At 42.6% G+C, this 17,088-nt stretch overlaps 1 pseudogene; it reads left to right on the top strand.

The window, feature by feature from the left end:
- The first annotated feature begins 7,589 nt into the window (after positions 1-7,589).
- On the top strand, positions 7,590-7,674 carry LOC150061124 (small nucleolar RNA U3; annotated as a pseudogene).
- Positions 7,675-17,088: the final 9,414 nt, after the last annotated feature.

Below are 17,088 nucleotides of genomic sequence, written 5' to 3'. Positions count from 1 at the left end.
GGTGAGTCTGATGTCCTACCCCAGCAATTTGAAATGGGACATAGATTTACCAGTCCAGGGAAGCTCACCAAGATTCTTTGCATTATTGTTCCTGACTCGTTGTCATCCATGCTCTTCCACCTTCCAGTCACTTCATGTGTATTTTTCTGAGGCTTTTCAGTGTCAGGTTAGCTAGGCTCCCCTCAGATAGACTGCCAATCTCTGGAGACATCTCTGGTGGGTGTAAGTGAGGAAGAGGGCCTGGGGTTGTGGTCGTCTGTTAGGGGAAATCCAAGCTGAGGCTGTCTTTTAGGGAAGTCCGAGGACAAGCTGCAATGCACAGATAGCCCTTGGGGACCGGGACGAGTCAGCCAGCTCAAAATGTCAACTGCCTCGATGTTGACAAACACTGCATCAGCTCACTGATCTTTGAATGCATCCTCACAGGTACAGATTATCCTCATTTTATGCATGAAAGAAAGAAACATAGGCACAGATCATCAAAGAGATTTATCCCAGCTAAACCACGCAGGGCAAAGTGGGAGTTCTGAAGCTTGACCCTTGAGTCCTGCACACACAGAGAATTTAAATTTGCTCTACAGAAAACAGGTGCTGAACAAGAGTGTGTGAACACAGTGTCTGACGCCTGTGACTATGTGAGTCCAAGACTGATCTCAGGCCAAAGCACTCCTTTAAAAACAACCAAAGCCAAAATGGGGAGGATGTGACTCCAATGGTAGAGAACCCACTTAGCAAATACAAGGTTCAAGTTCAAACTCATGTACGCAGAAGCAGACAAACAACTAGGGTCAGTGTCTTGGCTTCCATCCTTTCTGCCCTCGGAGGCAGATTCAAGGCCAAACTAAGATGAAAACCAAGTCCATTCCAGCGTCTCCGTCCTATGTTTCTCAAAGAGGCCCCCGGGGAGGAGCTGGGTACCGGGAACACGCTCTCCATAGTGTGGACTGCAATGTACCTAAGGTGCTAACTTTCTTCGCAATGTTACTATGAATTGTGGTTTCTGTAAACAAGCTGTGGACTCCCACAGCTCCATCAACCTGCTGGGCAACTGGATGAGAGAGTTTGCAGGCTCACTGTAGGCCAAGAAGGGAAGGGGTGTCCGGGGAGCATGCTGGAAGCCTCCGGAAGACTGTTCTCTTTTGTAGGCTATCAAGGCTACTTATGTTGGGGCTATAAAACAGAATCCTGGCACCCCTCAAAACAATCTCTGGTGGCACTGGCCCTGAGCCAGAGTTCCAGAGAGAAGATGGTGCTCGAGTGTAACCCTCCCCTCCAGGCCTCTGCCTTTCCCCTAAGGCCTTCCACTCCAGAACACATGGAGAAGGGCCCTTCCTCTACACTATTTAACTGTCATGTCACCACTTAATCAACAGTTAAAAGGCAGTGACTCAGATCACAGGTGCCAGTTTGGCCCGGATGGCTGTCAAATGGACGCATCCCAGCTAATTTCAGCCTTCAAAAGCCATATTCAAGATGTCTAGATGCAGGCACGATGCCAGCACATTCCAGAAGCAAGGATGGCAGGCAAATGCCACCAAGGTAGGCTGGGTGCCATCTAGGTGTGTGTGATGTGGGAGGGAGGTGCCAGCAGAGGAACCTACAGCTTGGGAGTCAGGAAATATATTACACTGCTATCCCAAGGCCAGCTACAGAACCCCTCCTTCAGCCTCTAAACCATTGCCTCCAGACTATAGCCTCCACTCTACAACCCCCAGACCACTCCAGTCTACACCCTCCAGATCACAGCTTCCAGACCACACCCTCCAGACCACTGTCTCCTAGAGACTTAGCCTGGGCCCTGGTAGGTCTCCCCATCATAAGTCAATGGGTCAAATCACTCCTAAAAGAATTTGCTATTTTCATGCAGCCACTCCATTTACTCAACAGACATTCGTGTGTGGGTCTGGACCCCCACGTGGCCATCCCTAGTCACTCTTTAGGCATCCAAAATGTGGCAGTTGTCACCCGTGTGAACTTTAACACACTTAACCAGTACCCTTCCGTAGCACCCACACAATGAAACTGCACCAGCTTCGCCTGCACTCCTGAACCACGGCCCACGGAGGCAGGCTCACGTGAAATCTCTTCCAGGTGGGAAGTGAACGTGGGAGAGACAAGCTCCTGCTGTGTGGCTTGAGTTCATCAGGAAATTTCTAGGGAGCGTGGACAGCCGGCGCCATTATCTTGAAAGCTTCCAAATAGCAAAATATATAGCATCAATGCCGCCAGTGAATTCACTTTTTATATCTTCATTCTGTGATTTGCTTAAAACATTTAATTAAAAAATGTGTTGTGCGCAGAGAGTTGGAGGCTTGACTCACATAGCACAGCACTTGGGGTTTTGCACCTTGCCAGTGCAAGGCCCCAGTGCTGTCAACAAAACCATAGCTGAAGGCCAGATACTTGTTGTATATGTAGGGCCTGTGAAAACACAAGGTTTACAACTGCCAACCCCTCTCCCCCGCCCAGGAGTCTGAGAGAAACTCATAAAATAATCTTGGTGCCAGAGGTCACACAAAGTCAGAGGGGGAGTTACCTGGCCAATGGGAGGACCAGAAGCTTCCCGGAGGCTGTGGTCACTTGGAAAAGACAGGCACGAGATGATCATGTCAGCAGCAGGGCATTTGAGTGAAATTAAAAAATAAAAATACAGTGGAAGGTCCATGGGGAGCAGACAGCTACCAGAGGTCACCTGTCCTGACCTGACCCAGCAGGACACAGACCCGAGGGTCAGGCAGGAGCCTGGGGGGCGGGGGCAATCTGGGTTCAGATCACCCAGTGGTCCTGCATAACGTGTGGGCCATGACAAAAGGTGGACGCAGCATGGCCAGAGCAGGAGCGGTGCCCAGCCTTGCACTCACCCAGGTCACGGGAGCAGGCATGGTGAATGGAATGAGTGAGAGCACAGGCCGAAGAGACCGCTGCCATTCTGCAGGCTAGATCTGAGAGCACCAAGGGAGCACAGAGCTGGCACCCGGAGAGGAACCCGTCACAGGCGTCCAGAAGGCCTCAACTGCCTGCACGCCTGACTTCACTCAAACTGCAAGCAAGCAAGTTGTTCTTGCAGAGTCAAAGAAATCCTGGAATGAAATTTTAAAGTCAGTTACCTCCTTTGACCTGTCTCATTGAATTAAATTTGTGTTGACTCAGACAGTGTCATACAATGGACTATCTATCATCTCTCTATCTATCTCTGGAAGTTCCTTAGAATAATGCACAGTCTTCTCATAGACATTGTCTTTAAAGTTTAAGACATTGTCTTTCAAGTTTAAAACATGTGTTTCAAAAATATTGGGAGTCATTTGAGTTTCCATTTGCTGTACAATAATTAAAATTTCCTGTCCAAAAATGCAACTTTCTTTCTTATGTTTTATGGGGATGCATGATTGACTTCCTATTTTTGATATAATGAAATAATTTTGTTTAGAAATATGTTCATCATAAAATGATACAATTACATTACATTTCTGAACTGCAAAAGACACTTTAATGTTTATTGTAGTGCTTTATAATAACAAAATAATGAAGACAATGAAATGACCATTTATAAAAAATGCTTAAATAATCCAATATGGAATGTGTCATGACAGTTCAACTAATATAATAGATCAACAAAAATATATATTGACATAGAATGATCTGAAAGTCATAGAAATGCATACAGACATCAGTAACAAAACACATTATGTAACAAAATAATATTTATGTAGACATATACATAGCAATAGATGTTACGCAGGGAGAGAAAAGATACCTTCAAAATGCATACCACAAATTGTCCAGAGGTATTATTTCTATGTTGTACCTTTGGATAGAAATCACCAAAGTTTAAGGATGGCACAAGGAGGGGGAATTTAATTTCATTGTGAATGAATTTTTATCAAGATGTCGTGTATATTTGATAGTGTATTCATTGCATAGTTAATGACAAAGAAGCAGAAGAGAGGTTAATGGTTAAGGAGTGGAGGAGTCAGGAAGCTGGGACAATAAAGCAGTGGCTCCAGTCAGGACAGACCTGGCTGGGCCTAACCCTGCATCTGCATCACTGTGGTGGGTCACACGAATCTACACGGGTGATCAAAGATTAGGGGCCTGGGGAGCAGCTGATGCCAACTGGAGCTCCAGATCCCTGGGCTGCGGGCGCTACTGGGGCGTCCATCTCCTTCTGTTCTTGCTTTGGCTCTCTACCTTTCTGCTCTTAGTGGCTTTTTTGTGTTTGTTTGTTTGTTTCCAGTCTTGTGCTTGAACTCAGGGTCTGAGCACTGTTCTTGGGTTTTCTCAAAGCTAGCACTCTACCACTTGAGCCACCGTACCACTTCCAGTTTTTTCTATGTATGTGGTACCCAGAAATTGAGCCTAGGTTTTCGTGCATGCTAGGCAGGCACTCTACCACTAGGTCAAACTCCTGGCCCTTAGTGGGTTGTTTTTTTTTCTTAACCATTTGTCTTCTGTAGGTGTCACAAAGCTGTTGACTGCCTTATCCTGTGCTATTTGCCACCCATATGTGCTAGTTAATGACAGGTATCCTTTTCTATTTTGCCTATTTCCTTATCTGATTGATTCTTTTAAGAGATTTTTTTTCCCTAAGAAAATGATCATTCCTCTTTTTTAATTTACATTTTCTTGTAAAGGCGATGTACAGAGGAGTTGTAGTTACCTACGTCAGGCATCGAGCGCGTTTCTTTTTGAACAGTGTCATTCCGCTCTCATTTTCCACTCCCAGCACCTTTCTCCCGCAAATAATGTAGTTCATGCCCTACACAATGTCTAGTAAGTGTCACTGCTGAATTGCTAAGCTCTTTTTCCCACCCATTCCTGTATTTCCTTTTCCATCCCCAAATCAGATAAACTTATATTCAAAACAAGAGTACAGAAATTAAAAAAACAAAACAAAACAGTGACAAAGGGAATAAACTGAAGGAAAAAAGAAAAGAAAAAAAATAATCACAGCATGCAGTATAATAAAAACCCTCTTGTTTCCATTTCTTGGAGTTCATTTCAATAAGCATCATTTTATATGATCGCATGCACATAGCTAGTGAGCCATTTAAATAAGTCAGAGACTCAGCCTAGCTAGAGTCATCCATAAAGTATTTCATAAAGGGAAATCCCCAAGGCCTTACAATGAGCAGTTCTAACTCTTAACCACATCGTTGTAAACATTTGGACATATGCGGTTTATTTTCCATTATTAACAAACTGGATGACATGACACTCTGGGTCGGGTTCATTTTTTTCTACTTTTCCTGAAGAAGCAGGACGTCAATGGGTACAATATTCCCCTCTGACACCTTTCTTTTTTTTTGTAACAATTGCCATGAAATGGCTCCCATTATCAGTCTATGTTCTCAATGAATGCAGATCTAGGGATTGCAGTTTCTAATGGTATTTTGACCATATTACCATATTAATATTATCGTATTATCATATAATATTATCAAATGGTAATATTACCATGTTACCAGACAATGGGATGGCTTCGCCCCAACTGGCTTAGTGATTCTCCAGGACCAATAAATACTTTAGACAGCCCACCTAGGGCATCTCATTATAGTCCACCTGGATTCAGGGTCTTTCTTCCAGAAAGCTATTTTTCTAAGGCTCGCTCCTGTTACCTTCTTACAGATTAGACAGCCTTCCACCATTTGTTTGGCCAGAGGACATATTCCCATGCCTTCACAGACTCTGAGGGTAGCTTGAAGGCCTCAATGGCCATCCTGATGTAACTGGTTTTCTAATTCCCTCGTTATTGGTTTGTGGACCTTTGCCATTCTGCGTAGCAAGAGCCATTTTCCCTCACGGTTTTGTTTGCACCTGACTCAGTTAATTGTTCTTCTTCCTGAGTAGATGAAAGTAGGGTCCACAAATGAGATTTGGAGAAGGGGTGTAAGGGGAAGAACAGAAGCTCCATTTGGAGAGCTGCCTCTTTTAAGAGTTTTTAATGGACTCTAAATAAGCTACCTTTGTCACATTTGTGGTTTGCGCATATTTTATAAATTTTTCAATAGAGGCTTTTCACATTTGGTGAAGTCTGTTCTCTTTTACGTTCATTTTCCTTAAATGATGGGATTCATGTTGGGGGAGTTGGAGTAGGTTTTATGGCTCCAAGAATTGTTATATTTTAGGTAATTAATCCAATTTTTATGAGCAGAGTTATCGCTGGTGTTTTCTTGTTGATTTATTGATGTCTTCAAGGTGCAGACCTCTTCTATGTTGGGTTTGTTAGGTGCAGGCTAATCTCAGTCATGTCTAACTATAATAAGCATCATCTATCTAATATTTATCTATGGTTTTTGCACATGTATTCAGTTACATTGAGATGTTATCTGTAAATATCTTTCTTCTGATTACTTTGCATTTATTTTGTTCTCATAGCTTCTTGAACATGAGAGTGCAAATGACTGATTAAGATATTCTTAAATATAGTCATATAGTCTTAAATCTCCCTCTAATTAGTATATTAACTGAATCTAAAATTTCTGACCTATTCCATTTTTTATATCTATTTACCTTAGTGTTATAGTTATTTTTTCTTGTGACCTGTCTTTGGCACCTATCAATTATGTAGAAGAATGTGACATTTTTGAGCATTTGATTTTCTTTTGCTACATTTCTGATATTGGCTGGTGTCATTTTTATCAAATAACATATGTGTGACTAAAATTTTTAAATTTTTCCTGAGATTTGTTCTATGGCCCAGGATAGGATCTTTCTTTATTTAGGCTCTGTGGATTCTTTAAAAAGGTATGTATTGAATTCTGCTGTAGTCAAGTTGAATACATATCTATCAAATACTATTATCAATGACGCCGAGTTCTTATATCCTTGTTGAATTTCTGTACCTCTGTCTTTTTCAATTATTAAAATAGAGAGAGGTGTTGAATTCTCTTAAGCACAATGGTTGGCTTGATGCTAGTTCTCTTTTCAATTCTGGCTCTGTTTGCTTAATACTTACTCTTCAGCCATTCGCTTGTTTTATGCATAGACCTTCTGTGCCTGGCCTGCTTGCTGAGTTGATTCTTTTAGAATCATGTATGTTTATCTTGTGTGTTTTTTTATGTATGTCTCAATCTTTTTTGTTGTTGGGTTTGAGAGTTGTATTGCTCTGAATTCTTTCCACTATCTCAATTATCTACTGGGCTGTCTTTTGTATATTCTTATTAAGGTTATTATTATGTTTTCAGTTCTAGAATTTCTTCCCATCTTTCCTGTCTTTAATAACTTCTTATAATATTTTAAATATTTTGTGACTGTTCATAAAAATATTGTTATAATGTCTTAAAATCTTCATTCATAAACTTTGTTGATATATGATGGTTACCTGCTTGATTTGAATCTATTTGGTTCTCAGAATGATGAGTGGTTTTCTTATACTGAGAAATTACACTAATGAAAGAATATCCTGATGACCCTATTTTTGTTATATATTTTTTTAAAGTTAGTCACTTGAATGGCAGCGAGGAAATGAAGACAACCATATGCAAGGGTGGTAGTTTAGGACAAGAGAAAATCAAGTGAGCAGATACCATCTGAAAGTGATTACTGAAGCTACAGGCACCCATAGAAGAAATACATAGAAGAAACAATGTAAGACTATACTTTCAGGGATCATTTCTATAGTATGTTATTAGAGAAACTCCACTGATTATGTAGAGTACCGTCATAATCAGTAGAAACCTTGGGCTCTCCTAGCAGAGATTTGCAATAGAGAAAAACCTTGATACAAAAGGCCATATAGTAGGAAGCTAAATGAAAGGTCCTCTAGGATATAGAAACATAAGCCATATAATGAATGATTGCTGTCCATAAGGTACTATGTTATCTCTCATCTCTTTTGCTGTCCCTTGGTTATCTCATATTGTTACAGTATCTCACTTTGTTACCTGATATATTGGATATATTTGTATTTGGTTATCTGAAATTGGATAGGGAAGGGGGGAAAACAAGATGAGGGGTGGGGTTGTGGGGGAGGGAAATGGGGACCAAGATATGTGAAAGGGTATCAATGTATGTGAATTAATGCATCTTCTATCTGACAAATATCATGTAACCCTTCTATTAATTATAATAAAAATATATGAAAAAGAGAAGAAACAATGTATGAGCACTTAGAACATATAAAATATTTCAGAATTCTTTTTTAAAGTTAGAAGTGTTCTCTGTATGATAGAGTTCAAATTTCATTTGTTGGTGCCATGATTGTTTTCCAAACAGCAATTTTGTCAAAATTGAACGTATCAAAATAAAGGAAATTATAGTATTCCTTTGTAGTTATAATGTAAGCACTAACTTGTATCTGTTTAATTTACAAAAATTATTCTCTAAACTTTGACCTACTTCACAGTTTAGGTGGGGGTTTTTGTTTTGGTTGCACTTTATGCACTTCAGATTATTTATTTCTGTTGCCACCCTGAGAAAACTCTTCTTGAAGAACCACATACTCTTAAAATTTGAATCTGAAGCTTCACAGAGGCCTCTGGAAAAAGTTCCCTTTATAGCTTTTTCTTTCATAATACTAAGTCCACAATGCCACATGCTCTAGGCTGTTTCTAGCTTTCTGCTCTGTCATCTTAAGTATGTGCTTGTCTTCTTCCTAATTATCTCTTGATCAGAAAAGCAGGCAATCTATCTGTCCTGCACCCTCCTTCCAGGAAGGAGAGTGACCGTGACATGAAATATCTGGTGGCATCTACTCGGGGGTGGGGGAAGCAAACTTTCCCAGAAAGTCACAAGTGAATTCACAATTGACTGTCTTCTCAACCACAGCTGTAAAGTATGAACTGTTCTGTTTTCTGTTTTATTTTCAAGAAAGTTCACAGAAAAACAACCCTCTCCTGAGCTATAAAGACAAAGGATGTAGACTCTTTCATCCTAGAACAGTGCCACTGGACAGAGCTCGTGGAGGTAAAGGGATGTGGCAAAGTCGCCTGTGGGCAGTCGGACAACTAACCGTCTCGCCACCCCCCAGTGTCTTTCTCTTGGTGGCCACACAGAAAGGTCCATGGCACCTGGAGAACAGCCAACCCATGTTCTTGTGCATGGTGTGAGCACGCTTTCCTGGGCCACTGTGGAAACACTTTGGGGCACAGCTAAGGGTCGTCGATGCCACGAGGCCCCACCGCTTCCTTGTCAGATGCCCCTTGTGGACAGCACCTTCTTTCTGGTGGCCATGCACCTGGGGTCTGCATCACCTTTTTTAGTGTCAGCGCCATAGCAGGCGTCAGAGTTTCCACCTGTGGTTTGATGTCACACCTTGAGCTCAGAAGTCTGTAGGTCTCCACCTGTCAGGACTGGAAACATTTCCCAAGGCTGATAGACTGTGAAATGTATTGTTTACAAGGGCCTCTGACCAAGAGTGCTCATTTTACCACCTGTGTAACACAGACTGGACTTGCCTTTGCACAAACAATTGCATGAAACCATGTTCACTAAAGCATGCATATATATATATATATGTATATGTATATGTATATATATATATATACACTTTAAAGGTAAACCACAGATCGGAGGAGGACAAAAACAGAAAACAAGCGACCTTTGCTCTATTTGAACCATATAAAGTTCTGTGGTTGTGGCTGATAACCTATCTGCTTTACAAATGTTTCCTTTTGTCAGCACTGTAGATTTTGTGGACTTTCATTTTTTTTAAACAGAGGAGAAAAAGTTTCTCCACTTAGCATCATAAGGCCCTTTTCTAAAAGGACTTATAAATACTTTTGAATTCCTTGTGCTGCCTCAAAATGTAGCTCTTTGGAGCTGCAATGTCGGCTCTTTCTCTGAAACTGGAGTCGTCATTCAAAAATAGTTTCACTCAATTTAACTGCCTATTGAACCCTCTAAATTACAGATATTAAGCCTTTGGTTTCACAACAAACTTAATGAACAGTTCTGACAATCTATAAGCAAGGCCACTGGAAACTCATGGGCCAGATGGAACCACAGATTACACCATTTTCCTACTGGCCTGCAATTTTCTGGCACCTGGATTGAAATTCCAGGGATGCACATTATGTCTGGTGTAATAATTCCAGCCCCTGATAGCAGAGTGAGTGCTTTAGAAAGCCCACTGGAAGCAGAGGAATGCCCTTTGACTCCTGTCCTCATCCCATCAGGTATAGGGCCAAGACCAATCTACTGCTACCAGATCACAAGTAGATTTAGGACTCAATCTCTCTCTCTCTCTCTCTCTCTCTCTCTCTCTCTCTCTCTCTCTCTCTCTCTCTCTCTCTCTCTCTCTCTTCTCTCTCTCTCTCTCTTTTTCTCTCTCTTTCTCTCTCTCTCTCTCTCTTTTTCTCTCTCTTTCTCTCTCTCTCTCTCTCGCTCTCTCTCTCTCTCCTTTCTCTCTCTCTCCTTTCTCTCTCTCTCTTTCTCCCTCTCTCTCTTCAAATTCAATGTATTTGTATGCACAAGAGTAACTTCGAGACCCACTATGAGGAAGTTCTCCAGACAAGGGGGAGACACTGTGGCAACAGGAAGGGGTTGCCAGAGGGAGGAGATGGAAGAAGATCTGGGGACGTGGGTATAAGATAAACAAGAAGAGAGGCATACACCAGCCAATGAAGAAAAGAAGGCAGTTTCCAAGCGAAGACAGGCCCTCAAGAATCCCTCAAGCACTCTCTGGAAGTGGAGAATGGGATCACGCTTTGGTGTGAATAAGTCATTGCCCAGCTTACAGCGGCTGGGGAACGGGGTGTGTGCAGTGGAGGTGTCTGGACTGTCCAGGAATGTATGGGGAAAGGATGGTGGAGACTTTGTTTCCTCACTACAGACGACCAGGAAGGTTGCTGCCCATGGCTCAGCATCTTACATGCCTCTTTCCGCTCCTCTCTTCTCTCATCTTTATATTCAGCATGCCATGCTCATTGCTTCACTCTATCTGACTTCCTGAGAGTGGAGGAAAAGGCTGTCTTCTGGAGGACAAGTTTATCATACTGACCCCTCTGCCCTCTAAAAACCCAGCAAAATCTTGAGAACTATTGCTTGATTTAATACATGTTTAAGCTTCCTTGGATGATTTCCTCTGACAACAACATTTAAAATCATATTTAAATCATTTTTAGCACAGTGCCCATGGTTCATGCTTGTATTCCTAGCTATTCAGGAGACAGAGATTTGAGGATCACAGATCAGAGCCAGCTTGGGCAGAAATGTCCCTGAGAATCTTCTCTCCAGTGAGGGAGCAAGAAGCCCGAAGTAGAGGTGTGACACAAGTGATAGAGTCCTAAGTTTGAACAAAAATTTAAAAAAGAGTGAGTGCTTTAGGCCTTGAATTCAAGCATTTAAATAAACAAATTAGAGAAACAACTAAAATGTTCTTTTTAAAAAAAATTAAAAAGTAAGGAGAACCGCCCCTACAGAAGTGCAATTATAGCTTTAAATGTACAACTAATGTAAGGGAATCAGCTAGCATGTCACTGCCCCAAGATGGGAATCAAGAGGGGTAAATCCTGCAGGACACAGGAGGTGGGACCTGGGCTTGTGAAGTGGGAGCAGAGGCAAGTCTGCCAGCATTTGTCATTCACATGGAACCTGCCAGCAAGGATTTGCTCCTGAATGCTTTGGTATTCGAGGTGGAAAGGGAGCCTAGAAAACCCAGTCCCTCACTTTGCCTTACAGGTATGAAGGGGTCAGCGGAGAGGATGAGGAGAATGACCTACAGGGCCAGGAAGCTCACAGAGTGAAGGTCGTGGCTCCCAACTCGGGGAGGGAGCGCGTATGCACTGAGCACTGGCGTAGGCCTACGTGGAAAGTCTTCATATGAAAACAGCAAGTTAAAACCAGGCTTTCACTAAGCATTAGCTAACACCAAATCTATTTTTTTAGAGGAAGGGACTGTTTTCCCTTACTTCCTGGGTAGAATAATAGTCATTTGGTTTCTTTACATTTATTAGTTGATTAGAAGGTGATGGCCAGGATATAACAATGGTACCGAAATAATGATTAATGTCATGCCCTGCTTTCCAGATGAATTCTGGTTTGTTTCGAAGGCCCTCCCAGCCATCAGAGGAAGCCCTGCTTGGTTCTCCTGAGGGTTGCCTTCCGGGTTTTTCACGGTCTCCAGATCTGTGGGTGCTCCAGTCCCCTGGGGCCCCAATGTGGCATGTGTGCAGATGCGCAGGTCCCCCCCCTCATGCATTTTGCATCAAGGCTAGATTACTTAGAAGAACTAATGCAATGTAAATGTTATGTAAATAGTTGTCATGCTGCATTGTTTAGGGCACAATGACAAGGAAACGTCGGTGGCTGCGACACAACTTGTTCCTCAGTATTTTGTACCACATGTGTTTGAATCCTTGGACACAGAAGTTAAGGATACAGAGGACCGACTGGCTGCAGAATGCATTTCCATTTAAAGACGCAACAAATAACAAATGACTTTTCCTCTCCTAGCTGTGAAATTTTATGTCCAGTCCATCAATCTCTGTGTAAACGCGTGACAGGCTGAGGTTATTTGTGGCAGCGTTTCTACCAACCTGGCTCACAGGGGGCGAGGAAGCAGCTCCCAGACACGTCGGTGATTATCTAAGCGAATCTGTCCTTGTCCTCCCATCTCCCACAGTTACAAATCTATTTTCTCTCCCTTCCAGTAGGTCATGTTCAGCGGCGAGGTTAGCCGTAAACGTCAGCAGTACCTGGCAGAGAGGTGTGGAGAAGATGATGAAGGAGGTAGGGCCGCTCGTCGGCTGATTAAACAAAAGCAGCCTGGGGAGCGGAGACGGATACCTGCATTAGGAAATGAAGCTAATGCATTAAAATGCAGCTTTAGGGTCTCATTTAAAAACATAATTTGTGCACCAGCAGAAGTCTTTAAACATAACTGCCAATGTCTTTACAGCACATTGCATATTGCAGACAAAGTAGATGAAGAGACACATGGAATCTACAGATGAGCTTGGCTTTCTTCACATTTCCAGTGCATTAAGTATATTAAATTAAATTAATTTAATGTACATTATTTAAAGGGGGGGCTGACGTCTATTTTCTTTTACGCTATTGCAAGGTTACTGGATATCAACCTCAGACAATTACAAATGAATTCCTGTATACATGTTTTATTCACACTCCCCATTCAGCAAACATTTACTTAGAACCTACTATTTGAAGAGAGAAAAGTCAGGATTGTCACCTTGAGGAGAAATGAAACTATTGCAGGGCAGCTAATTGGAATGACTTTCCTTTTGCAATCTCGCCGTTGTCCTGGAGGGTTGGCCTTAGGGGAGAGGGGAGGTTGGGGCTCATTTTTCAATCCCTTAACTTCCATTTTCCTATTGACTTTATGACAGTGCCTTGAAAGGAAAAGAAGTGATTGCTCTCTTATTGCTCTTTACTTTCTCCCAGTGGTGTCTTCCTTCCTTCCCTTCCTTCCTTCCTTCCTTCCTTCCTTCCTTCCTTCCTTCCTTCTTTCTTTCAAAGAAACTCAGATACTACATCTCTGAATCTGTTTCCCCTTTTCCTGATTCTCCCGTTTTTGTAATGAGTAGTTAAAAAGCCAGAGCAAAGTGCTGCTGAAAGCAGAGCCTTATCTGTTTGGAGATGAACTTACAGGATTGATCAAGGAGGAAGATGCTTTGTGATACTCAAGGGAGAACGCTGGCTCTCACACCCCCTCTTTTGTAAGATTCAGAGAAAAGAACTTCTAGCATCCTTACCATAAAGCTGGATTCTCGCTGACTGAGGGGAAAAGTGAGAGATCCGAGTACACTGACCAGAGAGTTTGTGGGCATCACAGCACACCCCTTGGACCCATTACTCTTGCAGAGTGATGAGATTTCCTTTCTGAGAGGTTTATAGCAAATAGCACATCTTAAGGAATTGCCTCTAGACAAACCTGACTGGATATAGTGTCTATTTGCAGTTGAAAACTTCATCTCTAGGATTAGGAACAAGGAAATCAAGCATAATGATGCATTTTGAATGTGTATTTTCCTTGTGAGTGGAAGAATCTTTAAATATATGCATCACCTTTGACTGGGTTTCCTTAAAATGAGTCAGCAGGCAAACCAGAAAATAATGATTCTAATTCTTCACAAAATTCCCATTTGAAATATGGAAAGTAATAAAAAATGGCATCCAGTTACAGAAAAACCTTTTAAATAAAGAATTAGAGCTTTCGATGCCACCTTACATAAATTCAGGATGACTTACCCAGCATATGGCTGGAGGACTTCTCAGCCTCATCAGAGACATCCTTGAAGCTCGCTGGGGGACAGACAGTAAGAGTGGTTGGTGACTTTGTTCAAGCCCTCGTAGAACTTCAGCCCCAGCTCTATTATTTATTGTGCTTTAAACACACATGCTGTTCAGCTGTAAAGAGCAGGAAGGGATTGCTATTTGAACAGTGTAGATTTTCACTAGTAAACTAGTAAAATTAATATTTTACTAGTTTGTAACATTTGTTGCAATTCCTTCATTAGTGGACATATAAAAATGTCTTGGTGGTAAAGCAGATTCAAGCCTGTCTTAGGGTCTTGCTACGGTGGAATGGAATTGGCTGTTGTTTCCCCCTAAAATTCCTAACCGGAAGCTGGGACACTGCATGAGCTGAAGAGTTCGTGTTCTTTATTTTGACTCTTACGAGCACTGTGGCTCCTGGCCAGTGGGGACGGAAGTGATAACTAATTCTCGAGGAGGCCATTTGTTGCTGCTCTTTCCAGCCCTTGAGCTAAAGAAGCATGCTTTACACAGCGCCCCCTGGACGATGGAATGGACGAGTGCAGTCTACGAGAGGCCAGACAGGTCCAGCTCCAGGGCCAGGTGAGCCCAGGTGGACTGCTGATGAGGGAGCCAGGGGCCTCAGGACAAGGTGACAGGGTTGTGCCAGTACAATCGTGGCAGAGGGAAGTACTTCTCTGGTGCACCTTTCCTGAGGGGCAGGACAGCTAAGCAGGCTGTGAGCTCTGATGGTGCATTTGAGCCCAGACCTCTGGGCCAGTGGGGTTCCCCACGTGCCTGTCTAAGGACCAGCACCGCCCTCAGGACAGTGTGACAGCCAGAACTGGGAAGAGAAATCTGAAGACGTTCCCTGGTAGAAATAGGTTCCAATGAAATAATACACAGTTTATTTTTGGTGTTAAGGTCTTCACATGGCAAGATCAAAATAGATGTCTACGCAAGTCCCCTTCTCTTCTTCTCTCTGAGATATCATTCTTGTACTCAAGTTTTATTATCAACCTGTAATATTCCCTAACATACAAGTAGGCACCAGTCCCCCCCTCCCCAAAGAATCATTCTCTGAATGATTTTTTTTTCCTCAGACTTCTGTCAAGCGTTGGAGTTCCACAGAAATACTGTAAGCAAGAAAAAAACAAACATACCAGTTCTCTCTACTGGCTTTGTGTATTGAAGTTGTTTCCCATATTTTTTATTACTTGCTTAGTTATGTGTAGACTCAATTATCCCTGAAATTTCCAGCAAAGGAAGATTAAAACTCAGGAAGGCCTCATACACATGGAGAGTGAGAAGCAAGGTGCGAGGTGTGGGGAAAAGGGCAGAAGAGCAGGGGGCGTCTCTCCAGGCTGGGCACACATCTCAGAACAGTTATTTCTCCATTTCATGACCGAGCAAAACCAGCGTCAGCCCAGAGTTCAACGAGATAGGTGTATCTGTACCTCTAACGTGGCCATTAGAAGAGGGCAGGCAAGGCCGACCTCAATGCCCCTTGTCTTCCAGGGACTTGCGGCGGCTGGGGCTGAGGGCCAGTCTGTCAGAAGGCCCTGGGGTGGGGTCGATCCGGCTGCAGAGCTTCCCCAGACGCCAGAGAGTAACAAGCAGCCAGGACGCAGAGGGGAAGGGCAGCTGGTGTCCTGCTGGCCGACTCCATGCGCTCCAGCCATCCGCCCCAGCGCGGCACAGAAGGGCAGCCCTGCGGGCACTGCTGGGGAGAAGATCGGTGTGGTCACTGAGAAAACAATCCCCCCCCTTCTGTGGAGCAAGAGGGAAGCCGGCGGGCCAGGAATGCGGCATCCACAGCCGACGGGCTGGACTTGTCCAGAGGGTGGACAGAGGGACGGGGGCGGGGGGAGAGGGATGTGAGAACCAACCAAGGCTGATCTTGTCCAGAGGGTGGACAGAGGGACCGAGGGACAGGGAGGGAGGAGAGGGATGTGCGAACCAATCGAGGCTAAACAGTGGTTCTACAGCTTCAAAACAAAATGAACCTCAAAGGCATCACAAGGGTGATGGAAAGCACATTAAAAGAGAAGTCTAATATATAAAAAGAAGAAAGTATGCATCAAAAATCTAAGAGCCATATAATGAATGATTGTTTTTCTTAAGGTACTATGTTATCTCTCATCTCTTTTGCTATCCCTTGGTTATCTCATATTGTGACAGTATCTCACTTTGTTACCTGATATATCGGATATATATGTATTTGGTTATTTGAAATTGGATAGGGAAGGGGGGAAAACAAGATGAGAGTGGGGGTAGGGGGGAGGGAAATGGGCACCAAGACATGTGAAAGGGTATCAATGTATGGGAATTAATGCACCATCTATCTGGCAAATATCATGTAACCCTTCTATTAATTACAATAAAAAATATATGAAAAAAATTTAAAAAAGAAAAAAAAATCTAAGAGCCAATGCTCTATTAAATGTGTAAGTATTAAGAGTAGTCTCATTAAAATTATGAGAAAAGACAAAGGTACTACTCATTAGCCACAATGATCTAATGAAACTATCTGATGTAACTGAGAGGATAATTAGACCAAGCATAGCAGCTCATGCCTGGTGTACCATCTAAGAACAGGAGACTCATGGTTCACGAGGTTAGTAAAGGCTTAGGGAACAAAACATCTTAAAGTGATTATAGTGATAATTTTCATAAATAGTGTGAACAGATGATAAAGCAAATTATTAAAGCATTGTTTTAATCATTTAGAGAATTAAATGGAAAAAAATAACATTGAAGTTATTGACAGAGTGTTATCCTGACAGTATATGCAATTTTAGATATGAATATGCAACAAACTATATTGCATTGAAAGATACAAAAATGACTTCATTAGGAATGAAAAGCTCGGGCCGGGAGTTTGGCCTAGTGGTTAAAGTGCTTGCCTAGCATGCATGAAGACCCGGGTTCGAT

This window comes from Megascapheus bottae, chromosome 7 (assembly GCF_031878675.1).
Source record: "Megascapheus bottae isolate mThoBot1 chromosome 7, mThoBot2.hap1, whole genome shotgun sequence".
Classification (NCBI taxonomy): domain Eukaryota; kingdom Metazoa; phylum Chordata; class Mammalia; order Rodentia; family Geomyidae; genus Megascapheus; species Megascapheus bottae.
Note: the sequence above shows the minus strand (reverse complement) of the source record. Positions and strands in the feature narration are given on the sequence as shown.